The sequence below is a fragment of the Sturnira hondurensis genome, unplaced genomic scaffold (assembly GCF_014824575.4).
Source record: "Sturnira hondurensis isolate 20B ecotype Veracruz unplaced genomic scaffold, ASM1482457v3 Scaffold0021143, whole genome shotgun sequence".
In the NCBI taxonomy this organism is placed as follows: Eukaryota; Metazoa; Chordata; class Mammalia; order Chiroptera; family Phyllostomidae; genus Sturnira; species Sturnira hondurensis.
Genome location: NW_028093774.1, coordinates 14,549,679 through 14,576,985, shown reverse-complemented (window position 1 = coordinate 14,576,985; position 27,307 = coordinate 14,549,679). Strand labels below are relative to the sequence as shown.

The 27,307-nt window shown below is 38.6% G+C and overlaps 1 long non-coding RNA gene and 1 pseudogene across 1 annotated transcript; one reads left to right on the top strand and one right to left on the bottom strand.

Annotated features, from left to right (window-relative positions):
* Positions 1 to 4,507: 4,507 nt before the first annotated feature.
* On the bottom strand, positions 4,508 to 11,546 carry LOC118976893 (uncharacterized). Its single transcript, XR_005064368.1, has 4 exons — positions 11,396 to 11,546; positions 6,017 to 6,071; positions 5,052 to 5,219; positions 4,508 to 4,545 (listed from the first exon to the last, which is right to left on the bottom strand). It is a non-coding gene; the product is annotated as an uncharacterized LOC118976893 (long non-coding RNA).
* A 7,922-nt stretch (positions 11,547 to 19,468) lies between these two features.
* On the top strand, positions 19,469 to 27,053 carry LOC118976713 (male-enhanced antigen 1-like; annotated as a pseudogene).
* Positions 27,054 to 27,307: the final 254 nt, after the last annotated feature.

The following is a 27,307-nucleotide window of genomic DNA, read 5'->3' as shown; positions in this document are numbered from 1 at the left end:
TGTTCCATTAAGATGTTATCTCGAATAAGATAATTTGATTTGATAAATCCAAATGCAGAATGGCAGTTACTACATTTTCTCCTTTTTAAAAGGATTTGAAAATTTAAAGGGAATCCAGTTTAGGTAAAAAATATCAGATTGCCAAACCCTTTAGCATATAAACGGTAACTTTGCAAACTTCTTGTTATTTTGAATCCCAGGAACCAGTTTTTATTTTTTTCATTTAAAGAAGTCTTCTAAAACCCAATGTGCCTCTATATAAATAAACCCCCCAAATCAATGCAATGAGTAAAGATAGGAGGTCTAAAATTGGATATGCAATATTATTTAGAGTGAAAAAAAAACCATGTGATCAACTGTAGATTGTATTGCAGCTTTAGTAGCCAGTACTAATAGTATGAAGAAAGAAAAAAAAATTACTACATATTCCCACATCTTGGGTTTTACCTACAGCAATGCAAAGTTCTTAGATTTGAGACTGGGATGGGGAATTGCTAATGAACTTCACTATTTTTTATCTCTGAATTTTCATGGTATTTGGCAAAAGTATGCATTCAATATATTTATTGAAGTGTTTTTTCCATATTTTCAATGACTAAAAAACCTATACTAGTAACTGTCAAATGATAACATTATGTGATGGCAGGAAGACTTTGATCAATTTACTGTTCTTTAATTAGGCAGATGAGAGAGCTAAGTCCTAGAGACAGTATATGATTTGTCCAAAGTCTTAGGGCTTGTTGGAGATTGAGGTGGGATTAGAATTCAAGTGCTTGGTCTTAGCAAACTGTATAACCCTAAACCATTGAACTAAAATTGTCCTGTTGTATCAATAAGAAAAAAACCCTCCACTTCTTGATTTATTACTCTTGTATAACTTTTTTTAATGTATATGATATTTGGAAGAACAGAGAGTTTAATGCATGGTTCCCATTTTTTCTTTCCATTTAATTCCTAAAATTATTTTCATTACTTATTTAATCCTCACTTTTGAAACTGTTCTCTATGTTTCTCACAAATAACAAATATCAACACAATTAAGTGCTATTTATTTTATTCCCTTAAAGAAAGAAACCATACCTTAAAGGAATACATTCTAAAAATGAGGATACTGTTTTCTTTCTAGAAGTGGGAATAGACTGTAGTCAGACATTCTTTGGAGGGTGACCTGGGAGGAAAAATGGGTGGGCATTGTGAATCAGAGTTAAAAGCATTAGTGAAGAAAAATGTCGCATTTCCCCCCTCATACTAATGGTCTAAATGTGTTTGTGATTGTGGTGAAGGCCATATCTCATGAGGCTAATAGCTCTGATGTGTCTCTAAAATGATCCACTACCATTCCTACTCGCATGCCAAATTATTCCCCCTAAGTGTAAGTCTTAGATACTTCAATTTCCTATATATATATAAATGTAGTCACTTCTAGTTGCCATAATATTAGGGAAAGTCAGTATTATCCACCAGTAAACTATAATCTTGTGATGTCACAGAAATAGCAACCTCCCTCATATTTTTAAATAAAGTGCTCATCCGCCCCTGTTCATGACACCCAGAGGAGTTTGAAAATGTGACAAGTCATTGAATCAGCTGGTAAAGGAAGACCTGCTTCTGGCTGATGTATTGCATCAATTTACATTCTTACTCAAGAACAATATGGCTACAAATGGCAGTGCGTAAATTAGCCCTGAATATGGGTGGCAATACTGTCTTTTGAGCCACAACCCAAAATATCTTGGATGGGTCATAAATACAGAAGTCTGCTTTTTGATCCAATACAGGCAATAAAGTGCGACAGAAATTCTTTTGGGGGACTTTATAGTCTCATAGTCCAAATGGGGTTAAAACTCAGGTTTGCCATTTTTGTTTGTTTGATCTACCACAAGCCAATTTACTCTCAGAATCTCTCAGTGTTTCTTCCCTTAAATCTTAGAACTTGGATAAAGTTAGCTACCTTACAGTGTGGTTGTGAAAATAAATGTTTGCAAATGTTGGTTGTCATCCAATGTTAGTTCCTCTCCACCCTGGCCATGCTGAGGGTGTTTTATGCATGAGCCAGATTTTGATTTGGTAAGGTTCAGTATGTGAAAATTTAAGGATTGTTTAAAAATTAACTATTTTACAACTGCTATTTACCACATGTTTATATGATGCTGTTCAATAAGCAAAATTCCTAACACTTATCTATCCCTCACAAGACCCTACCATACAATATTTCTAATTTGCCCTAAAGAATAGGCAGGTCTAAAAGGGTACAGTCTTCAACTCATTGTCAACTGATAAATAATCAGAAGATGTACTCTACAGAAACGTAGGGAGCCTCCTATGCATCAGGTAACATGCTAAATGCTGACATACACCAGTAAAGAAACCAGGTAATGTCAGGGTCATGATGTGAAGATAGATTCAAAACAATTAAACTAGGATAAGGCCAGTGAAAGAACGACAGCAGACTGATACGAAAGTGGGTAACAAAGGAAGTAGCAGGAAGAGAAAACAGGAAGAGGCTGGACTGGAGACAAGGCCCCGGTGTGCACATTGCCAGGACGGAGTAAGTGAAGGGCGAAGGGAGGCACAGCAACTCTAGGACCCACAGAGACTCCTCGGCACGGAATGCCTGCCACCAAGGAAAGGAATTTCCAGGAGACCAAGCCTCAGGATTTCTTGCAATGATTGAAGAAAAAAGTCAGCTAGAGATTAAAAAAAAATAAAAAAGAAAGAGGAAGCACCTTTGTTAGGTCAGAGGTTAGAATGTAGCCCAGGCCTATCTCACAAAAGGCACCCGTGGAGGGGAAGAGGGGGAGAGGAGAGCATTCCGGACCTGAGCTTTTGGCTCCTAGTGGTTCAAATTCATTGAAAAACGCTCTAAATCTGGGGCCCCAGGCTTTTAGGCATAGGCAAAACGTCTTTCCTATACTATGTGACAGATATGGGCATCATAGAAGCAGGCAATCATACAGACCTGATTCACTGCTCCTTTGGTGCAATTAAATCAAATACTCAGCTCGCAATCAATGGTGCTCGTTTTCGAATAGAGTGTGGATTAGGACTACTTCCATGCAAAGCACTTCTCACGCAGTCTGTGAGAGTTTGCCGGTTGTTTCTGTGCATTTTAATCTTGGTACCTGCCCTTTGTTCTTCGACCTTGTCATTTATCTTTTGTCTGGCTTGCTGATCATTTTTTAAAAAATGTCATTTTTCCTTTTCTTTCTTTCCTGCTCTGTTTTTTTTTCAGACATGTAGATCAGCCAGCTGGTGCTGTGCTCCCGCACAACATTGAGAGAGCTGTTTGTCCTGTAGCTTGAGCTCTCACCAGTTCCCAGCTAAGCTGGCTGTGGCGTATGGCATGCGTGGGGGTGGGCACTTCAGATTTGAAAGAGCCCTGTGCTACCAGAAGAGTCTTTTAAATTCTAAGATATATTTTATCTTAAACAGCCCTCTCTTGCTGAGAAATCTTTAGAGTGAATCTCAGTTTATTAGAGGGTCGCTGAAGGAACACAGGCTCTTCGGGCAGGAGGTTAAGAGCTGAAATATAAACGAGGCAATGCAGCATCAGTCAGAAGAAGAACTCGACACACGCACTCGGTGTCAAGCAGTTCAGAACTCAATTTGGGAAGTCAGAGAGACCTGGCGCTGCCAGAGTTGAGCTCTGTGTGACTCTGGGCAAGTTACTTCACAGCAAGTAGCCTAATTCTTCGAATAAAATGAGATAATGCATGTAAAATTGTTAGCACAGTGACAGGTCAGTAGTAATTACTCAATAATTGTATTGTGCTAACATCGTCTTTGATATTAATTATAATGATTACTGTTATTAAAGGACCAAGTGACAAGAAAAATGATGGCCTGAGGTCTTTATGTGGCTTTTCAATTGTCCACAGTTAAGGATTTTTGCATATGTGTTCAATTTTCCAAACAAAGCAGCAGAAACAATCAAGAAAATGTCTGCTTACTGCGTTATCAATTCTCATCTAACCTCTTAATCTCCCTTTCATTCTTTGTGTGTTTTTGGCACTACTTAGTGATTTTAGATTTGTAAATAAAGTACAGAGAAATCAAGATGTGAATTCTAGCAATAAGCTTCTGGCCAATCCTGAAGGAACTGAGAGGAGAGTCTCATTTTACTCTGAGACTCACCAGCCAGGTGGGAAACTGACCTCTCTGTTTCTCAGTTTCTGAATATATAGTCTGGAAGTAACATTCCCTGCCTACTTCCAATGGAGGTAGAGACAAAAATGACAATTTTGAAGACAAGATTAAAAATGACCATGTGTCCTTTATACTTGTTCATGGACAATAACTAAGGGTGGGGGGGCGGAAATGGGAGGGAGGCGGGGAGCATGGGGCGGGGGGCAGGGAGGGTTGGGAATATAAGACAGAAAGCTGTACTTGAACAAGACTTAAATAAAAAAATTATTTAAAAATGACAATAAATCTGATATTTTTGCTAGACAAGTAGCTTTATTAATTTGAGAAACTAAGACTGGGCTTAGTTACCTTATCAAAAAATTGAGTTGTTTGTCTTCTTCAGGAACAAAGAGAAAATGCCTACAAATATGATAAACTCATTAATAAATAACTGGAATACACAAGCCAAGAGAAAAAATATTACTTTGTAAATGCTTTTGCTCTGTGATGAGCTCCCTAAAATTTGGAGTGTTCAATTTCTCCTGACGCTGTTGTGGTACCCATCCATTTTCATGCTGTTGTGTAGGATGGGAGCAGCCTGTGAGACCTGCACATGGTTCACGTAGAGACAGTGGCTGCCTGGGAAGCCCTGCAAGAGAGAAACAAGAGTGAACAATACAGAAAAACCTGTTTGTACATATTTATAGATTGTTTAACCTCAAAAAAATTAAAGACTTCTTCTCTGGCAACTAGCAAATTTCTTTTCTAGAGGGAGTATTTTAAAATGGCACCCATTTCCATTTAAGAATACATGAATTTCAGATCCGTTTACAACAGTAGGTTCAATTGTGTATTTTTGTGAAAAAAGGAGAAAAGAGAAACATGAAAGACTAAAGACTTTGAAATGATGAGAACAAATCTGTTACCTTTGCCCAATGGCAGAGATGTATCAAGTAATAGGAAATGTAATTTTCAATCAAATGAATGATACCAGTAAAAGGTAGTGAAGGGAAGTCAGCAGTGTCAGAAATCTTAAAATAATGAATTACATTGTCAGGGTCAGCATGCTGTGGCTATCCAGGTTTAGAAGTTATCTTAAAGGGGAAACGAACGTTTAAAGTATGGCAGCACCATATTTTTTCTTTTTAGATAATAAACATGATGCTTAAATTAAAAAAAACCACTAAGTACAATTTTTAAAAAATCTACTTTAAGACAATATTAAATTCAAATGATTTATATTTAAAATCAGTACACGCAAGTATCAAACTTGTATCCTCTCTCACACAAACACACTTATCTGAGATAGGTAAATGTATAAAAAGTCATGAGACAGTGTGCAGACTCATAGAATATTTTTCCTGGGTAAAATGAAAATGAATCCCCAGGCAAACACCTTCCAGGCTTCTGAAGGTCTCATCTCTAGCATAGGTGAGGACGAGAGAGGCTGGGGAACTGTAGCACTTCCAACATCCTGTGAATAATTATCTCCGTCCTGAGTGCTTGCCAGCATGACGTGTCTTCATTTCATTAAGGGAAAGAAGGACAGGCTGGAATTGGCAATGGCAGAATTCATTTATCACATTTTAATGGAGAAGCAGCTAAGGAAGGGCTGGCCTAATGAGAAATTTCTAAAGAAATTAGCCAGGTTCTATTAAAGGGCCACCTCTTCTCTGTCCATGGTGGTGATGGATAGCAGGCACCGTGCAGGCAGCTTTCCCACCCTCCCCTCTGCTTTGCTTTGGTTTTCTGAGGCCAGTGATCATTTTTGGGTGACCCATCTCCCACATACTGGAATGAATCGCTATTGCAAAGCAATGCCAAATTTTAACACGAAGGAAGAGGGACCTGATTTGTTTCTCCTGGATTTAACTGATGGACTGACACATACCTGGGCTCAGGCTTGCCTGAATGCTAACCTCACTGAAACTGCTCCCGTCTCCATCCTGCAAAACATAAAGTTAGCACTCACTTTTGTCATTTTTATTTTTGTTTCATTAATGCCCTTAATTTGGAGTGAATACAAGTAGAATTATTCTGACAGAATCTTTTTCCAAAAAATATCTAAAGATGACAAGCTCAATTTTAATTGCATTTTGATTCAAATGCAATTTGCCAGGACAGAATGTACATCGCATTGGTACCAGCTGGCACCCTAGTGTCTCATTCTGTATTCTCCCTCCATTATTGTTCCAGTGTGGCTAGCAGTGAGAGGTTCTCAAGTGCATTTTCAAACATGAATGAGTGAGTGATTGTGTGCCAGACACACCACTGTTGTTCCCTTATTGGGAAAAGAGTTGAAAGCTGGCAACTTTGTGCAATAACTTACATGGAATTCACAATACAGAACTAAAAGATAATACAAACCCCTTTCACAAAGACTTAGAAAATATGATCGATGATGGTCTGTGTTACAGGAGGTCAGATCTTCGGTGAATTATGTATCCAAAAAAATATTCACTGAGCATCTTCTCTAGGCAAGACAGGGCTAGACAGTGAGGAGATATTAATGCATGGACAAAGCCTTTGTCCTTACTAAGCTTGCATTCTCATGAAGGACCCACACTAAGCAATGGCACAAATAAATATAAATAGGCTGTGTGATATTGGCTAACTCACCCGACAGACTTCACTGGGTTGTTTACATAATAAGTATGGGTATGCTTTAAAAATCAAAACATTTTAATAGTGTAAAAATATCGTTAGGGTGGTCAATATTGAATCAAATGTGTGCCTATTTTTCTGGTACATGAATTTGAGGAAGAAAATTTAGAATGAATGTGAATTTAAGTATACATCGAAGCCAAAAGAGGACCAATATAGACTTGAATAGTTCCAAAGGCAAAAAAAATGATGAATAATGAACACTTTGGGGGCAAGCCATAAATAAGCTCCTGGGGCAAGTAGTCAGAGAGGCAGACAAATTGGCAAGAAAGAGCAGGGTCTTGGCATCAATACGTTGCCTATGTAAAAAGTGAACAACACAGTGAGGAAGCAGAAGGTTACAATAAAAAAGCTGGAAATGTGTTGAGTATGAACTAAATGTGTGGCTTTCTGCCTTATCAGGTTTCCATCTGTTGTCCAAACTTTTCAGGTTCTCAATAAACCCTCTATCTTAATTTCTTTTCCCTACAAAATGATGTATTTTCCTTGGGTTAGCCTAGAGAGTGCAAGGGGTGTTCAGTTGTGTAGTTCCTAGCCACATGTGACTTTTAAAAAAATTTTATAAGCAAATAAAAAGAGTTCCTTAGTCACACTAACAATATTTCTAGCACTCAAGAGCCACATGTGGTTAGAAGCTGCATACTGGACTCGGGCAGAAGCTATAGGCAATTTCTGCCATTGCAGAAAGTTCTTTTGGACCGCACTGTTCTAGAAGGCCTGACAGATGGCTTCATGTGTCCTTCACAGAGTGGGGGATCAATGGATCTGTTGAATGGATGTTGAATACATGTATAACATGTACTGCTCAAACTTTACCTCCTATATAACATGCTCTTTTTGCCTCCTATATAGCATGCTCTAATAAAGGGTACTTAGTAATTACTTACGTTAGTAATACTTAGTATCTGCCTTCCCCACCTAATCGCATGGAACTGTGACAACCAAAGTCCGTGTCTTTCTTCTTAGTCCCCTTTCCTACTTCTTAATCTTATGAACAGCAAGAATATGTTGTCTTAATGAACGAATAAAAATGAAGGGATGGCATATTTTTATGAAATTAGGTATCATTGTACCCAATTTTGAGTACCGCTAATTATGTGCCACAGAAATACGTAACCCAGATCAGGGACGTGTAAGACACCTACGTGTGTAGAGTCCCAGAAAAGGAAAGAGTCCCTTTTCTAGGACTCTAACCCGGCCTGCATTCATTCTATAGTCTTGCTTTTGCATTGAGGACCCCAGTGGGGGAGTTAGGACTAACTCGGGCCTATTTTGCTTTGATAAAAGACAACTCACCAATGCTAGTCTTAGCAAGTCACTTAGGAAGTGTTTTCCATGATCCACGGAATGACCACTGGTGCCAGAAATGTGCATCCTGAATGATGACCAATTATTCAGGAACAAATTGTGTCTCAACCTCATGCTATACCAAGTAGAAAGGTTGGTAGTTTGCAGGGCTCTGAGTTATGATGTGTTCCCTTTTCTGTGGTCACAGAGAGGAAGGCAGGGAGGCCCTCCTGGCTAAGAGGGTCAGTAGAGCTGGTCATGCACTGCTTAAAGGAATGTTCCTGTCTGTCACGGGAAATGGGTTACTCACTGAAAGAGCCAACGCCGAGTCTTTCTGATGGCGAAAGAAGCTACAGATGGCGAAAGAAGCCAGTAGATGGGAAAGTGTGGTCTCTGTGCTGGCAACAGAGTGATCAGCTAGGGAGCTTTTGGAAAATGAAAATTTTCCTGACTCTGCATTCCAGCAGTATATTTGAACAGGCTCCCCCAGGGGACAGCTGAGGGTCAGGAACACTGGGCTGGAGGACCATTGCTGTCCCTCTGCCCAGACAGAGGACTTCAGGATCAGAGCCCAAAAGTGGAGGTTGGGTCCTCTGCTTCTACTCCATCATGTGCTTAGGGACTTATTTCTTGGAATATCCCTGATCATTTCCAAATATCACAGGTAGAGCCACCAGATCCTGAAGCCTGTCCTAGACTGAGCCCATGGAGAAGAGCTTCATGTGGTGAGGTTCTTTTAGGCAGGGGCACAGGCTTGCCAGAGCTCAAGCTGCCAGCAGGGGCATTGCGCCAGGATCATTCCAGCCCCTGGTACATTGAGGACCGACATACACCACATTTCCTGACTCCACGATGATGCTCTTCCTTCTGAGATAGAACAACTTTTATATTTCAAGGCCATAAACCCAAATATCATGAATATTGCCAGTCTTTTTTTTCTGAAAAATCTCCTTCTCTTTAGCTCCTTTCAGAGATTTTGAAATGATATATTTTTCCCTGTCAACTCCATACAGTTAAGTAGATGGTCCTTCTGTAGTGAAAGAAGACAAAAACCAATATCAAATAAAATTAAACATTAATTTACTCTCTGGTATGGGGTAATTTTCTCGTAGGAAAATTATACAACCTAAAATATTTGAACTCAAAAGGATCAGTCTTTTCCTCCATCTTATTTTGGTGTATTTGATGATCTGGCTATCACTTTCTCATGACTATAGTCAGGAAATAAAATCACAGAGGTTGCCTTGGTTATACATTTCAGTCAGGAAGCTACTCTGGTCTAACCCAAAGCCCTGATCCTAACAATTTTTCTCTTTTTTGCAGTCAGTATTTAGTGGAGAAAGGAAACAGCTGGCCAGCATCTTGTGTGCAGTTGCTCTAGGCAGTGTGACTTACTCTGGCAACAGAGTCGTTTAATCATCAGTCATGGGGTTAGTTTGGGGGATGGGCACAATAGACTCTGACACCAGGGCTCAATCAAATAACATTTCCTGGAAAAATTCAATCAGTTCTCTGCTGACAAGAGGATTGTAATTTTTTGAGAATGAGAACAAAATAGAAAGGTGATCATGACCACATTCTCAGTGAGCTCCATCTGGCCGTAAGCATTTCCTTCCAGGGAAATGAGTCTGATAAGCTCCTCAGCGAGAATCTTCCACATCAGGGCAATGTCATTCCAGCCAACATAAAACATGTGGCTGGATATCAGAATACCCCAACTTTCCAAATGTGATAACCTTCTATTATAATATAAAGAACAGAAGACAAGGTCAGGATCTCTTTTGATATACCTATGATGTCATTACTATTTATGGCTTCTGTCCAAAGACTATTTGTTTTGAAATCATCATAAGAGATAGAAAAGGGTCATTGTTTCAAAGCTCTTAAAATCAGGATTCTTGTAACAGGACCTCTTAAATTAGCTGAGTTTTCTTCTTTGTTACTGTATTAGTGGTTGAAAAAAACTAATGCTCAGAAGAGGACCCCCGAGCTTATGAGATTTTCTATATCAAAGAAAGATTAAATTATACTCATTGAACCACATCTGTCATAGAAGAAAGAAGAGATTTGCAAAGTTTTAAGAGATCTGCAGGAGATGGAAGTAAAAAAGTGAGACAGTAGGATTATCAAAGTTCACTAAAGTTATTAGATAAAACATTAAGAAATAGGATGCTCACAGAGTATCCAAATATAATCCCCAAATATGTCTTGATGATTTCAAAAGGAAAATTATACCAGAGATGTCTGAGAGTGACTGCCTTAACACTGTCATCAAAGTGTCACGGATGCAGAACACACAGTCCTTGCCCTCCAATGTGATATAACCAGAAGTTCACAGCATTTCCTATAAATTAGTTTTGCTAAAAGTCTTTAGTCTAGCTCTCGTGAAGTCTTCATAGCTAATCTCTATTGTATAAAAAACACAGGACATGGCCCTGGCTGGTGTAGTTCAGTGGATTGAGCGCGGGCCTGGGAACCAGAGGATCGCAGTTCGATTCCCAGTCAGGGCACATGCCTGGGTTGCAGGCCGGTTCCCTGCAGGCCAAATCCCAGCAGGGGACGCACGAAAGGCAACCATACATTGATGTTTCTCTCCCTCTCTCCTTCCCCTCTAAAGATAAATAAATAAATAAAATCTTAAAAAAAACACAGGACATAAAATAATAAGTAAAATGACATAGTGAAATAATAATTAGGCAAATCCAGAATGTAGGACATTCTGAAAGACAACTGGCCTGGTCTCTTCAAAGAATCTATATAATACACATTGTATAGGCTGAAAATGGCTTTCCAGGATGTCCAGAGATTAAAAAAGAATCTTAATTCTCAAAAACGGTGAATGTTACTTTTACTGTAGGTAGTTAGCTCAATATTAACAAAGAAAGAAAGCAAAGGGAATCAGACAGTATTAAGCATAATCAACTGGAGAGCATAAACTTGCTTTACCAGGAAGTTACCTCTTCACACACTTCCCAGGAGATTACAACTCTGCAGAGAGGATTAACAATGACCCTCCCAACCTGTTTCCCCTGTACGGGGAGGAAGGATCAGCTTTTCAATCTCCCTGGTCCGCTCACTCGGACTGTGGGGGGAAATAGACGTATGCCCAGTATGAATTGAAATGGCAAAGAAAGAGGTGCTTGGCCATAGATATCTGTCAGTCTAACCTGGGAAAGGAATAAATTGGCAAGGGGGTGGACCCATATAAAAGCTTGGGAAGTTGATTGGTTATTTCAAAAGAGTACCTGGTCCATCCAAGCCCATGATGATATAACCCAGTTTAACAAAGAAACTCTCTTACTCAGGAACACATACTGACCCCATTTGTTTGCATGTCTTCTCCATAGCAATCATGAGGGTCTAGCAGTGACAGGGGCTGGAAACACAGGCTCCAGGCCTGTGGTACATCAGTACAGCCAGGAGCAACGCTAAGCAGCCTGGATGGGGACTGACACCACTTAGCAGCTGCCTGGGTTCCAAAGGACCAAGCTTTAATATGAAACAGAAACTCTGGACTCTGGTCTTTGTTTTGGCCTTGCTGATGACAGTGGTTGGGCTTTTTCCATGGCAGAATGGAGAGAGCTGGGGCACAGGGACAACCTCCTATTTCCATCCCCCCAAAATCTGGCTATGATACAATCTCCCACTTATGGGCCCATGAAAGGCGTTTCTCATGATCCCTTGAAGGAGGCTGACTTCCACCAGCAACACTACTTTATATGGTAAAAAAGTCTGCGCATGCGGTTAAGGCTCTTAAGACGCAGACAGATTTTCCTGGTTTATCTGAGCGGTCAATGAACGTGTTGATGCCGTAAAAGATGGATGGATACAGAGGGAGATTTGACTGCAGTAGAGAAAAAGGTCATGTGGTTACGGGAGCACAGGGAGGTAGTCAGGAGCTACAGGCATGCTGGCAGCCTCTAGAAGTGGAAGGTGTAATGAGTGGCTTGTTTCATAGACTGTCTTATGAAGCCACCCTGATGACATCTTGATTTTTAGTCTCATAAGATTCATTTTACACTTCAGATCTCCAGAACTGGTAAAGAATAAATCTGTGTTGTTTAAAACCATGCACTTTATGGTAATTTATTACAATAATACAACAGAAAACTAATCTAGGAGAAAGATAATGACAAAGAAGCAGGGGGAGGTGGTGTTCTTCTGGTTTAAGAGATTAAAGAGATAATAACTACCTGCAGAATCCTGACTAGGATCATGATTGATCAAAAGCAGCTATAAAATGCAAATTTTGAAATAACTAAGGATTTGAGTGTAGATTATATACTGGCTGATACTTTCAAAGTCATTGATGCGGGGGTTCATGTGCTGTGGATGCGATGAACAAATCCACACAGGTTACAGAAGTCCTGTGGAGAAAAAGATGCAGCGTGGCCACTCTCTGAGTGGGAGAGGCCCCTGACCCCTGCCCAGGCAAGCTTTTATTGCTTTTCTAGGCACCTCACACCAAGGATGGTCCCCATTTACTATGCAAAGATTCTCTTTAGGTGGTTACCTTTACAGAAAACAAAGGAGAGGATGTTGCTAATTACATCAAAGAAGAAGGATATTTGCAAATGCAAAGGAAAAAGTGGTCGAACTGGTTACACTCTTCTTGGGAGGTTTAGCATAGATTTTAGGAAGTTACTTTAAAGATATGCAGTAAACATTTGCTACCTCAATCAGGGTGAGGAAGCTTTAGCTAAAAGCAAGCCTCAAAGCAGCCTAGGTACAATGCAGGCCTGATTCCCTGTGGGAAAACCTATCTCTGGGCTTGGGTCCCATTTGCTGACCAAGCTCCCTATCAGTTTTCCGAAACAAGGGGCCGGGCTGCATTCCCCATGCCATGTGGAATGGTTTTCTATAAGTCATCATCATTATTTTTCTATCTTGGGAGATGCAGCTGAGGTATTATGAGACAAAGCACTATATCTATAGATTACATTTAAATTTAAAAATAAAAAGATATCTATATCTGTGTCTCTATAGATAGAGAAATTACAGAGCAAATATAACATAATGTTAATCATTGTTGAAACTAGGTGATAGTAGGTGGTTTTATTGTACAAATCTTTTGTTTTTGGTACATATTTGAAGCTTATTCTTAATGAAAAGGGAAAACTTCTATACTAATGTAGAGTTAATTTTTAAAAAGTTAATTAGTTAAAATGATTAACAGAATATTATTGAATTAGGGTAAGCTAATTACTATAATAAAATGACTACGTCTCAGTAGCCGAATGAAACGGAACTTTATTTCTCAATCACGTAATGATTCAAACTGTGTTTTTGGTCAGCAAGATCTCTTGCAGTCTTCTGCCTTGTAGCCCCATAACACCCCAGATCTTGTACAGCTGGTGGGAGAAACCAAGGACCACACAGGAAGTATCCTGTGGGTCTGCCCTGGAAGTCTGCCCCATGACTTCACCCCACATTCCATTGGCTATAATTTGGTCCTGGGGTCACATCTCATTGTATATCAGCATTGACATTCACTTGTGTCTTCAGGAAAAAACCCAACTTTTGTAAATACTGTTGCAGTTACTACACAATCCCTCTTTTTGTATGGAGATATAGGACCATAATTTTCTCCAAGGAAATGTATGAGAGAAATCTAAACTGCTTACAGCATTTTATTGACCACAAATCTAAAGTCTTATTATTGAGGGAAGCCATTAAAATAATCCTACTGGAAATTCTTAGTAATGTGTTATCTCTTATTTATTTTCTTAGAATAGAAAGGTTATTAAATTAAGTAATATTGTCCCATTGTTTTTATACACAGGTGTATGCACACCCCCCCTCAAGCATGACCTACAAAATGGAAATACAGTTTTAGATATTAGCAGTATTTTTTACTGAAATCATGTAAGTGTAGCCACATTCAACTACTGGTCTGTAGAACAGTTGATAAGCTGGTTCCTTCTGTCCTGAGCTTCCCTTAGTTGCATATTTACCCAAGCTCCTATTTTGCAGCTTTGAACTCTGATACTGTGCATTCATTCCATTCTTCATTCTTCCAAGTATCTGTTGTTTTTTTTTTAAATTAAAACTTTTTTCTTATCTTTAGAGGGGAAGGGAAGGAGAGAGGAAGAGAAACATCAATGTATGGTTGTTTCTTGTGCATCCCCTGCTTGGAACTGGCCCCTGCCGGGAAGTGGCCTGCAACCCAGGCATGTGCCCTGACTGGGAATCGAACCGCAATCGTCTGGTTCGCAGGCCCACGCTCAATCCACTGAGCTACCAGCCAGGGCCCCAAGTATTTGTTAAAAACCTGTAGTTGAGCCCTATCACAGGAATCCCATAAGAATAGAAATATTCCTATGCTCACCTAAAAAGTTGAAAGGAAGATAGATTATAAGAATAAAGAGACAGAAGTGTGATGCAATTTTAAGGTGCTCTAATAGGTAAAAATGAAGAATAGAGAATTGTCAATTATACAGGAAAGGATTGAGGTCAAGGAACTTTGTAGAGGCAGTATTGCTGCTGGGGTTTTTAAAAATGGATACAGTATTTTCTAGATTTATCAATGAAGATGTGTTTTAGGGCAAAATTTGACCTNGGGTCTGCCCTGGAAGTCTGCCCCATGACTTCACCCCACATTCCATTGGCTATAATTTGGTCCTGGGGTCACATCTCATTGTATATCAGCATTGACATTCACTTGTGTCTTCAGGAAAAAACCCAACTTTTGTAAATACTGTTGCAGTTACTACACAATCCCTCTTTTTGTATGGAGATATAGGACCATAATTTTCTCCAAGGAAATGTATGAGAGAAATCTAAACTGCTTACAGCATTTTATTGACCACAAATCTAAAGTCTTATTATTGAGGGAAGCCATTAAAATAATCCTACTGGAAATTCTTAGTAATGTGTTATCTCTTATTTATTTTCTTAGAATAGAAAGGTTATTAAATTAAGTAATATCGTCACATTATTTTTATACACAGGTGTATGCACATACCCCCTCAAGCATGACCTACAAAATGGAAATACAGTTTTAGATATTAGCAGTATTTTTTACCGAAATCATGTAAGTGTAGCCACATTCAACTACTGGTCTGTAGAACAGTTGATAAGCTGGTTCCTTCTGTCCTGAGCTTCCCTTAGTTGCATATTTACCCAGGCTCCTATTTTGCAGCTTTGAACTCTGATACTGTGCATTCATTCCATTCTTCATTCTTCCAAGTATTTGTTGTTTTTTTTTAAAATTAAAACTTTTTTCTTATCTTTAGAGGGGAAGGGAAGGAGAGAGGAAGAGAAACATCAATGTATGGTTGCTTCTTGTGCATCCCCTGCTTGGAACTGGCCCCTGCTGGGAACTGGCCTGCAACCCAGGCAGGTGTCCTGACTGGGAATTGAACTGCGACCATCTGGTTCGCAGGCCCGCACTCAGTCCACTGAGCTACACCAGCCAGGGCCCCAAGTATTTGTTAAGAACCTGTAGTTGAACCCTATCATAGGAATCCCATAAGAATAGAAATATTCCTATGCTCACCTAAAAAGTTGAAAGGAAGATAGATTATAAGAATAAAGAGACAAAAGTGTGATGCATTTTTAAGGTACTCTAATAGGTAAAAATGAAGAATAGAGAATTGTCAATTATACAGGAAAGGACTGAGGTCAAGAAACTTTGTAGAGGCAGTGTTGCTGCTGGGGTTTTTAAAAATGGATACAGTATTTTCTAGATTTATCAATGAAGAAGTGTTTTAGGGCAAAATTTGACCTGGCACCAAGTGTTGACTACAGATGGGTGCCAGTAATCTTTCTTTTAGGAGATTTTTCTACACATTGCTTCTTTTGGTAACTTGCTAAGCACTATCTATCTACAAGTGTTGATCATCTTTATTTCACAATGAAGAAAAGTGTGATACAAACAGGTTTAGAATACTACTCAAGAGGAACCAGCTATTAAGTGTTGGGGATGAATTTTGTCCCTAACCCGTCTTTCCAGAAACTTTGTCCTTTTCATAATACATACAGAAATCTCCAATAATATGCAAGTTGATGGTGTGAATGGAAAGAGTAGAATATAGGCTGTCATTTGTTTACTAAATGGCGAAAAGTAAAAAGTTGTAACATTAGCAGAAATTGATTTATACTGTGTTGAAATTTATCTTGTAAAAATAATCCATCATTGCAAATTGCTTCTTTTGTTTTAGCATTACTGACTTCCAACTTTGCAAATCCATGGGAATAGAGTGATAAACTAAACAAAAAGTTATGAGGACAAGGGGAAGAGGGTCCAATGTATTGTTTTAACATAAAAGAAAATACCCATTTGCCCAATTTTATTAATTTAATAAAGATGAGACATACAGGGTAAACACTTAGCTACATTTTTGACTTGCCAGAGACTCTGAAATATGTCTAAAAATATTAAACACACACACAGACATTTCTAGTAATGCTTCTGCGATTCTGACCTCAGAAATGTAGCATAATCCAGGAAACAGCTATGCATGTGGCTGAGGGTCAGAGCTCGTGCGTGTGTGAGCAGATCACTGAGCTCCACCGTGAGTTTGCTCCCACTAGTTGCTTTAGGGTTTGTGATGTGGCACTAATTATATAAAAGTGTCTTTTTAATAATGAAGTTGTTTATTTAATTGAGAATTATTGCCATAGCTTTGTCTCTAACATTTTGAAAATTCTAGCCTTGTCGTAAGAATTTGTCTTAAAGGGTGGCGTGTCCAGAGAAGAGTAATGAACCATCACAACAATTTTCCTCTTTGCTTTCGGTCCCTCTCATGTACACTGGCAACCATGAGGAATCATTCTAGCCGAAATCCAGCCATTTTGTTCCATGAAAACTCTCTCCCATGGTTTATCTTTTTTATATCTTTTGTGACCCTTGTAATTTACTCTTTAGATTTAACTAAAAAATAGATCTATTAAAGAAGTGGAGTCAACATAAACCATAGGCAGGAGAGAATGGGGTAGACATGACAAGTGCTGACATTTGTCATAATAACTATGTTTTGATTGTGAAAAACATAATGGTAATAAGCTCATAATGAATAGTTTCTGATCTTGGATATCTTTTGTCTAAAATCAAAGAAATCCTGAATAAACATGTAGGTATTTTTGCCCAGTGATTAAAAATGGTAATATCTCAAAGTAGCTTTTTTGGGGAAAAGAATGCTTTCCTTCTTAAAAATCATTTATTTGGGATGTTGTAGATTTTGACATCATATACTAGAAATAGGTACTGAGAATATGCAAGCAAAAAATTATGAAAATGATGTTCACTTTTATTCTATATTATAAAATTCATTGTTTCATATGATATTGTAGAAAAGTCCCAGTTTGTATTAAAAAAAAGTCTGCAAATGAGAAGACTTCTGTAGTTTTAAGTAATAGCCCAAACCAGGAATATATATGCATATATATATGTGTGTGTGTATATTTATATATATACATATATACATATGTATGTACATATGTATATATGTGTGTATATATATATATATAGTCCTCTACAGTAGAATGGATAAATAAAATTTGTTATATTTTCACAATAGAATACAATAGGCAATGAAAATGAATACTGAAACTACACAATATGTAGGGGTTTTCACAGACATAAACTTGAACACAAAGCTAGATCCAAAAGAAGATGTCCGTGTGACTCCCTTTATACCAACCAGAATAACCAAATTATGTGTTTAGGAGTTAAGATAGAGGTTATTGTTGAGGGAATGGCTTATAACCGAAAAGGAGGAAACGCAGCAGGACTCTGGAGAACTGGCAATATTCTGACTCTTAACCTGGGTGTGGGTTGTTTGGGTGTGGTCGGTATGTAGAAGTGTGTCAATTTGTGCATTCCTGTGAGGTGCACTTTTTTCTGTATATTATGCCAGATTACAAATGGATGCAAATGCTTTGTTACTCCTTTTGAGGGACAGTGTGTATGTCTACTCTTGAGTTTGGGCTACTCTTAGTAATTTGTCTAATCAACAAAATGCCGAATATATGACATTCTGAGACTTGTTAAGGCTAGATGATAAAAAGCCCTGCAGCTTTGCTCGAGCCTTTCGGAAAACAATCTGTTGGAGTCCTGAGACCTCACATACCTCCCATGACCCCGGGGTGCCATGCTGTGAGGCAACCCAAACCACCAGGGGAAGCCATGGGTAGGTCGTCTGGCTGGCTGTTTTCTAGGTATCACCAGTGAGGCTAAATGCATGAGCAAAGCTGCCTTAGGTCATCTGGAACGGACCATCTGTCTGCTATCATCTAATCACCTAGCTGATGTCACATCAAAAGGAATCATTCAGCTAATTCCTAGGCAAAATCCTGTCCCTCAAAATGATGGCATATGAAAAAAATAGCTGTTAAACCAAGTTTTGGAAAAGGTAGTTTGATACATAGCAGTACATAACTAAAACATATCATATACTTTTTTTAAAGATTTTATTTATTTATCTTTAGAGGGGAAGGGAAGGAGAGAGAGAGAGAGAAATAGCAATATATGGTTGCTTCTTGTGCGTCTCCTGCTGGGAACCGGTCTGCAACCCAGGCATGTGCCCTGACTGGGAATCAAACTGCGGTTGTTTGGTTCCCAGGCCTGCACTCAATCCACTGACCTACACCAGCCAGGGCAAAAAAACATATGTTATATTTATAATAAAAAGTGTTTTTTAACACCAAGAGAGTAATTTATAATCTTTTAAAATGTAAATTGCTCTTTAACTGACAAAAGGCTCCTAGTTTATAAACTGCTAAAAATGTTTCTAACTGAAAGTATGTACAGTCTATTGAAATTACTTTGGTGCTAGCATTTAAGTCTAGAGATTATGTTTTTCAACAATATTGCATTGTTGCCAATTTCAGAAATGCAAGTTATTTGATCAATATTTTTGACAATAGTTAGAAGTCTAAATTCAATATGTATTCAACCATCTATGGCAAGTATCACTGATAATTAAATTATATTATGACAATGGGGTTTTTGTACTTTTAAGATCACAGACTTTGGATGATTTAGAAACAGTTGATATGATTTTTTTGTTTGATGTGATTTTTTTGGTACCTTAAAAATGTTAGTCACTGCTTTATTTGTTCAAAATATTCTCTCAGTTTGAAAATGTTGGTAAAATCAGTCCTCTTTCTTTTTAAAAATAGCAAACTATAGAATGAATTTTATGGTAATAGCTTTTGTGTGGTTCTCCTATTTGTAAATAAAACAATGCTTTTGTTTTATCAGTCATGTAGATAATGATCTCAGCAAATTGTACTTTAAAATTATTTGGCTAAAAATAAAAAATATCAAATTTGACATGTTATTAAAGGGAAAAAACAGATACATAGACTTATGAAGTTTCTGTGCAGTGAAAAGTGACTTTACGGGGGAAAAGTGAACTGCGGGTTGTTACCCTGGTATTCGGTCTACATGGCCTGTACTTTCAGAAGAGTTGGACCCGGTGCACTTGGCTTTAGCCTTGTAACAAACAGAATGAGACTCCAGATGCTTACAGATGGTAAGACTACACACTTAATTAAAACTCATGCGCTATTATCCCCAAACAGGGATGTTGAGAAAGCCTTGCCCAAAGAAAATGTTTATGTTGTCTCGATCTCATCTCCAACCATCCAGAACACCTCAGGGGTCATGGAATGAAAAGAAAGGGGAAAAAAAAACAAACAAACTTCTTGTTGCCAGACAAGGGAATCAATTAGAGTTACAGGTCATTAACCTAAATCCTGCTTCAAATTCAAGTTCTACAAACAATTATGAACTGTGTACCATGTGCCTAATACTATATTCTTGATTTAATCAAGGTTTAATGAGAATATTATAAAGAAAGAATATAAGCATTCAATAACAAATGTGTATTGCTACATATTCTGGACATGGACAATATTTGACAAAATTTTTATTGTAATTATTGAGGGTACAGTGTTATTTTGTCTTCAAAGACACTGAAATAAGACTGACTACATGTATTTATATACACTTGGGACTCATGGTAACTTTTTTCTCTCTATATTGTCAACCTGATTGTGTTTTTACATAGATTCATATGTAGGAAAATAATATGGAAAAGTAAGGATATTGGTAAAAGTAGTCGTTTATTTCTCTGCATTACATTGTTTCACTATGGACTTGATTGTGCTGTAGCTAGGAAAGAACTGCAGAAAGAATGAATTCTCATCTCTTCACTTTTTAAAAGGGTTTTATAGTATGACAGATCTTTCCTTGGTCAGTTGTTAATAATAAAAGAGGTGTGTTGATTTAAAATAATATTACCTACACTCCGGTTCCTCTTCAGATTGTGTAAATCTTTCACCTTTTAAACTATTATTACCCCTATTGAAAACAAATCTCTTATCCTCCTATTAGTTACATTAACTTTTCTCATAGAACTATGACACTCTCCAAAATGTTTTCTTTTTGTTGACAAGGTACATAGGATTTTCTGGCCACAGAAAAATTGCGGTTTTACAAACTCACATCCATATGCGTGGGCAGCCCAAAGGACAGAATCCAAATGACCTTATCCCGATTATGGAACACTCGGAAAGTTATTTATTCGACTGTCCAGATTCTGTGTTACCTGTGAGGTTATTTTAGCATAGTTAAATCTATTGAGTCTTCTAAGATTATTTTTGAAAACAGTTGCCTAATTGAATCGTCTTATTTCTTTTGATTACTTCTTTTTGGTTAGTGTTTGGCAACTCTCCTGTTTTTTACGGCCAGTTGTACTTTTTCTGTCTAGGATAGTCATTGCATTGCTTAAAGATAGTTTATTTGACTGTTATATTTGTTCATTTATGGTTCATTTTGTTTCTGTTAGGGAATCTGATTCCTAATATAAATCATAATTTTGATGTTTGCTGTCCCAATGTTTCTATATTTAATTTAGTTTTCTTGCTTGTTATAGTGATAACTTCTAGGAAAATAGTAAATAATAGTACTTCTCTATTACAGTTCTGTCTTGAACTTGAGCATCATGATGAAATTCTTGCCAAAAATGTTGTTTGTGGCCTAGAGGCAGGGCTTTTCTCTAAATTTTATCGTAGACGCAACTCTTGGAAATCTGATTGGTTCCTTTTACACTGGTAAGTTCACTCCAAAATCTCACATCTGTCAAGGCATATGAAATATTTTTATTCACAAACCCAGCCTGAGTTTGTGAATAGAAATGTTTTTATTTCTTAGATCCAGAACATTAGAGTTACTCACGCATGGACTGGCACTAATCATACTAGCCTTGCTGTTTTTACAAGGGCGACAGGGGACTGTTCTGCCTCACGGGCTTTGCTTAACAATGCAGATGCTCGCGTTTCCTTTATTTAGCACTCCTAAGGAATTTATCCGAAAAGAGGGAGATAAGCTTGGTCAATGTGAATTGACTCTCCAAGGAAAATTTAACACAGGAACAACTCCTCTTATTCAGTCTAAATTAAACCTCAAAAATATTTTAAAAACAGGCAGTTTCTTTCATTGGGAAATTCCATCAATACTTGGAGACCCAAAAGTATCCTTTTTGGGACTAGGTGGTTTGGGTTGTTGCCATTGTTTGTATGAACATGAAGAACTATGATTTCCCTTAATAATATATACATATAACTCCAAGATGATATTGTTTATTACTATGATGGGATATATGTATAATGCATGCATATATATGCATATGTATATATGTATACACACATGTATATATACATAAATATATACACACATGCACACATTAGGTTTATTTCTGATCAGTCCAAATAGGCTTTTTAATTAGTATATCAGATGACAGAAATAACTTTTCATTGGTGAAATCAGTGATGCTCAATACACATTCTTCTACTCTCCTTTCGTTGATTTTTTCTCTTTCAGATTTAGCTTATTTATGGATCTGCTGTTTGTTTTATAGCGTATTATAGACATAGAGATTAGAATATTTGTGAAGGATCATGCCATGTCTCTAGGAGGGACCCCGGGTGTGCAAACATTTATTTAAGTGACTCTGAGATACTTTCCTGTTGCCACTGATGCTGTATCTGCTCCATGACCTAAATAAAGAATGTAAGTCTGCTCCTATTTTGACACCTTTCAAATATATTACATTCACTTGAGAGGAGAATAGAAATAGACCAAAAAAATGCAAGCTTTACAAAAAAGTGGTAACTCTGAACTCAAATAGAGTTCAGAATCAACATAATATGTCAAATTTGTGTTTCGCCCCACTACTTAATTTACAAGACCCATTTCCATGCAGATTTAGATGTTTTTGCTAATTGGCAGGTTTGAAGGGTGCAGTAGGGTGTGATCAAGTGACAATCTGCAAAGACGTGTAAAACAAAAGTAGCAAGGTGGCAGTGACAAGGAGAAGGGATTTCACAATTCTGAGAGGGCAGAATGAAAAATGATCGGATCGGGTAGTTTTCGGGGGCCCAGTCCTTAGAGTTACCCGTTTGCCCTCTAGCTCAGGTCCCTCATTGTCTTGCAGTGGGACTCTGATCTCGAAGAGAAAATTGGAGTCAGGAGAATTGAGTTCCTTCCATGCCCTGTGTTTGCAATATTAAAGAATATATGTCTTTCAAATTACACTATTGGATTTGATAATGGTAACAAGGGGTGAGTAAATCTATTTATGATAGAAGAAGAGATAGAAATATATATGAAAGGTAAAATCCCAAATTATAGCATCAAACTCCTCTCACAGAGCTGGCCCTAAAAAGGAATGCCTTCAGAGTTTAAATCAGCAACCCTTAGAAATGTGTAGTTTCATTTTGCAGAGATTTATATATATTTTTCCTCTAACAAAAGAATCTTTGAGAGCTTGGAAGAAAACATTGCAGGATTCCAGTTACAATTCTGTCCAACTCTAGGAAAGTTTTCAACAGACGTGTTATTCTGGTGCTTTGCCATCTTCGGGTGACTCCTGACCTGTGAGAATCAATGAGTTGTTATTGAAAACATTCACTCCTTGCTGCTCTTGGTGATTTTCCTAGTGTCTTACATGCAAGCTTGGACCCTGGAACTGGCCATGCCTGTTTCCAGGTGGAACTGACTATGTTTACTTCCATTGCATGGTGAGTTTCTTCAGGGCAAGGGTTATTTCTTCATTCATCTCTGATCTCTATCACCTAGTAGAGTACTGGTTCCAAGCAGAGTTCAATAAAATTTTCCTAAATAAATAAATGATATAAAAAGCTGAAATTTTAGGTTGAGAATAGACTATGTTGTCTCACTTCTTCTAATTAGTCAAAAATAGCTGGTTTTCAGTACAGATTTTGATAAACGTCAGTTTGGTGGAAAAGATCAAGAAAATTGAAGAGATGAGGCTAAAAGTGAAACATAAGAAGTGATGTTAGAAAATAAAGAGCTGTTTTGACATCAACAACTATTGTGCAAACATTTATTTCTGATTAATAGGTGACACCAAATAACCTGGATTTGAAAGTTAGCAAAGGATATACGCAGAGTAGAAAAAGAGTATTGAGAAAGGCAATCATTAGTCTTGGCTGGCGTGGCTTAGCAGACTGAGCACTGGCCTGTGAATCAAAGGGTTGCTGGTTCCATTCCCAGTCAGGGTACATGTCTGGATCGAGGGCCAGGCCCCCAGGAGGGGGTGCACAAGAGGCAACCACACATTGATGTTTCTCTCCTCTTTCTCCCTCCCTTCTTCTCTGTCTAAAAATAAATAAATGAAATCTTTAAAAAAGGAAAGTCAATCATTAAATACATACCTGCTATAGGGGAAATATAAACCATGAGCTTCTATTAGGGTATAAATAGACAGTGAAATTAGATGCCGATAAATGCTACAAAGAGGAAAGTGACACATAGAGACATTGTAGCTAATGTGGTCTGAGAAGAGCTCTCTGAAGAGGTGACATGTGATTGGAGGTCTGAATGATGAGAAGGAAACAGGCATATGAAGATACAGGGAAATATTTTTTGGAACAAGGGAATGGAAAATGGAAGGTTTTGATATTGGAAGAAACTTCATATGTTCAAGAGACAGAAAAATTGCTAATATAGATGCATTGGTTGAATAAGGGGTAGTATGGGTACAGGGGAAATTGAAGAGGAAGATATATATTGATTGCCGGCCTTAGGGAATTTCATACATTGGGGCTACTATTCATGGGTACATACTGAGAAGTACTGGTGGTTAAAACTTTGAACTGTTTATTGCTTGATTGCTTAAATAGGCAATGAGTGGAGCTCTCAGAATGCATACTTAATGACTTCAGCTCATTGCTGGGATCACGTAGTTCTCATCAAGAACTGGAAGGAAGATGAGATCTAGAGCAGCCAGCCTCTGGGGTTTTGCTTCAGCTCTGACCTGGGCATAGTCTGCTCATTAGTATTCATGCTGTGCCCTGGTGATAAATATTTTGACTACCACTACTGATTTGGGCAATGGAGAGAGATATATGTAGATTTTATTCAAAGAGCAATGAAAAGCTATTAGAGTTTTTCAAATAAAAGAGAACAATGACCTGATTTAAACTTTAAAAAATTACTTTGGCTGCTATGTGGAGGGTGTACAGCCAATAAGGGGAACTGGAAATGGGAGCCTCAGCAAAGATGGATTATTTATAGGTTAGAAGTGATGGTGACTTAGATGGGAGTTGAAGCAATAGAGATGAAAAATGGTCAGATTCAGGGTATAATTTAGAGATAAAGCTGTTTATTTTTAAAACTATTGTTTGGGATATTGGATTGAAAAGACAAGGATCAAGAATGATCTTAATTTATTAATCTGAGCAACTGGGTTTGTAGGATGCAGTTTATTCAGCTTGAAAAGAATGTGGGGAGTTGGGAGCAGGTTTTTAGAGGGGTAGGAATCCGTAGCTTTATTTTCACCATGTTAGATTTGAAATACCTATTAAATATCTAATTGGAGATGTTGAGTTGGTGGTTGGATATTTAGGGATAGGTCCAAGCGGCAGGAAAAGAGAACAGGTCCTGAGTATAGAGAATACATACAGAGACACTGTGCATCTGAGACTTGTAAATAAGATGGTGTGTGACATTGTGGGAATTATTCCACACTTTTTCAGCATAGCTAAATTATATATTGATATGCAAGATAAAGGAGGGCCAAGGACCTGATTCTGGAAAATTCCAACCTTTAATGTAGAGAAAAATTCAGTGAAGCGATTAAGAAGGAGATACTGGTATGGCGAGTGCAAAAAAAAAATGACAGCTTGGAATAAAATAAAAAGAAGTAACTATCTAATGTATGACACCAAAGTTTGATATTTTCTCTCAGTATCCACCCTTCACAGTTCTAGTTAACAGTGTCATACCCACATAGTGTGAGCTGAGGGCATGATCACCCAGCTAGAAAACACATTCCCCAGCCTTCCTTCTAGATAGGGGAAGACAGGAGCTAAGTCCTGGCCAGTGAGTGTGGCTGGAGTGGTGCAAGCGACGTCTGGTGCAGACACTTCAGGGAGGAAGTGCTCGCTCTGCACTCTCTTCCTTCACTTACAGGGAAACGGCTAGAGCAGGCTCAGTGCCTTGAACCCAGAGATGAAATCCTCATGTTGAGGAGGATGGCACCACACCGCCAGCTCTGGATTGCCAACTTTTTCTCCTATATAGAAGGAAAAAACCCCAAATTTTTGAAACCTTTGCAGTTTCAGCTCTCGCTGTTACAGCAGTTAACCCACATAGTAATTCTATAAGGTGGGTGTTAGGACCTTGCAGGACTATTGTTAGGGGAGTCCTTACCCACAAAGAGCTCTTTATTGTACAAACAGTTCCTGATCTGTGTGTGAGGTTCTAGGAATCCCTTTCATTGTTAGAGATGTAACAGTGAAAAAACAAAAACCTCAGCAGCCTCCTTGAGCTCATTAAGCAGGGTTTTATTTCTGAGGTTAATGCTTTTAACCTGTTCTTCTAAACTTTTTCCGTCTTCCAGTCTTGTTAGCTTTTGCTTCTCACTTGCAATAAAGAGGTCCAAGGTAAATTTTTCTGTTCCTTGCAGACACTAATAACATAAAACCTACCCTATAAAGCAAACTCTCCATACACTCCGCTAAGCAAGCAAGTCCAGCCTTCCAACCTCTGAACATTAGGCATTCTTTCCACTAAACAGTGCATGTTTTCAATTAATTTTCACACTATTATTTTGTCTCTCCATACCTGTATAAACTACTAGATTGTTGGTGTACCTAGAGTAGGAACTTATTCGTCATACCCCTTGTGCATGTGTGACGTACTCAAGGGACATGTGACTCAAATTCTGTCAGTCAACATCTTGTATCATTTATCATCCATGTCTTCATCAATTACTGTGACTGCTATGACGGTGTCTTGAGTCTGGTAGACAGGTAGATTAGCACAAGAGGTGGACCGCAGTAGACATGGAGAGGGGAGTGAAGCCCCTGCCTGGATGACCACAATTCTAGGGGGAGACACCATGGGCTCTGAGTGTACCTTCCCCAGTCAGACTGAGGAACTAGGGCTGCACCAGGGCCCTACAGAAGGTACTGGGGATTGGAGCACCAAAGAGCCTGAAGAAGAACGAAAGAAAACCAGGGTGGGCCTGGTTGGCTACTCCTACCAGCCCCTGATGAACCAAAATCCCGAACTGACACCAGCGGGGGATGGAGAAAATGTAGTTGTCGATATCCAGGATTGGGTCCAGGCCCTGGGGCTTCACTGCCATACCCACCATTTCAGAGAGATGATGAAGACTAGGGGGGGGCTGCAGCACTGAGCAACCACAGCTCTGTTCTCATGAGCCCAGAATATGTACAACTGATGAAAAGGACAAAGACTGGTATAAGTCTGCTTGAGCCAGGGGCTCCTGCCTGGGCTTGGCAGATGTCAGATTCCAGGTGGAAAGATGTGGTACAGAAGGCTCTCCAAGTCTGGCAGGTATCCCCTGCCTGGAAGTGACCATCTTGAGAGCTGCCTTACCTGCCAGCATTCCAGACTGGAACCAGCATAGGACTTAACACATCCCTGGTTGTAATGCCCATCTCTATCCTCCCCATCTCCCTTCCCTCATCAAATCAGACTTCTTCTCAGAGATCCACTTTATTTAGTTCTGTGCATCTGGGGATGTTGGCCCAAGCCCAACCCACCAGAGCATGTATCACTCTGGAGAATAAAGCATCCTGTGTACACATCCCCAAACAAATAAAACCAACCAAAACCAAAACCAAAACAAACCATGGAGAGCCACTGATCAGGCTCTTGTTGCCCCGGGTGCTGGGAGTGTGGTCAGCAAAAAGTGTTCAACTTTCACCTCATTTGGGATAGCCTCCA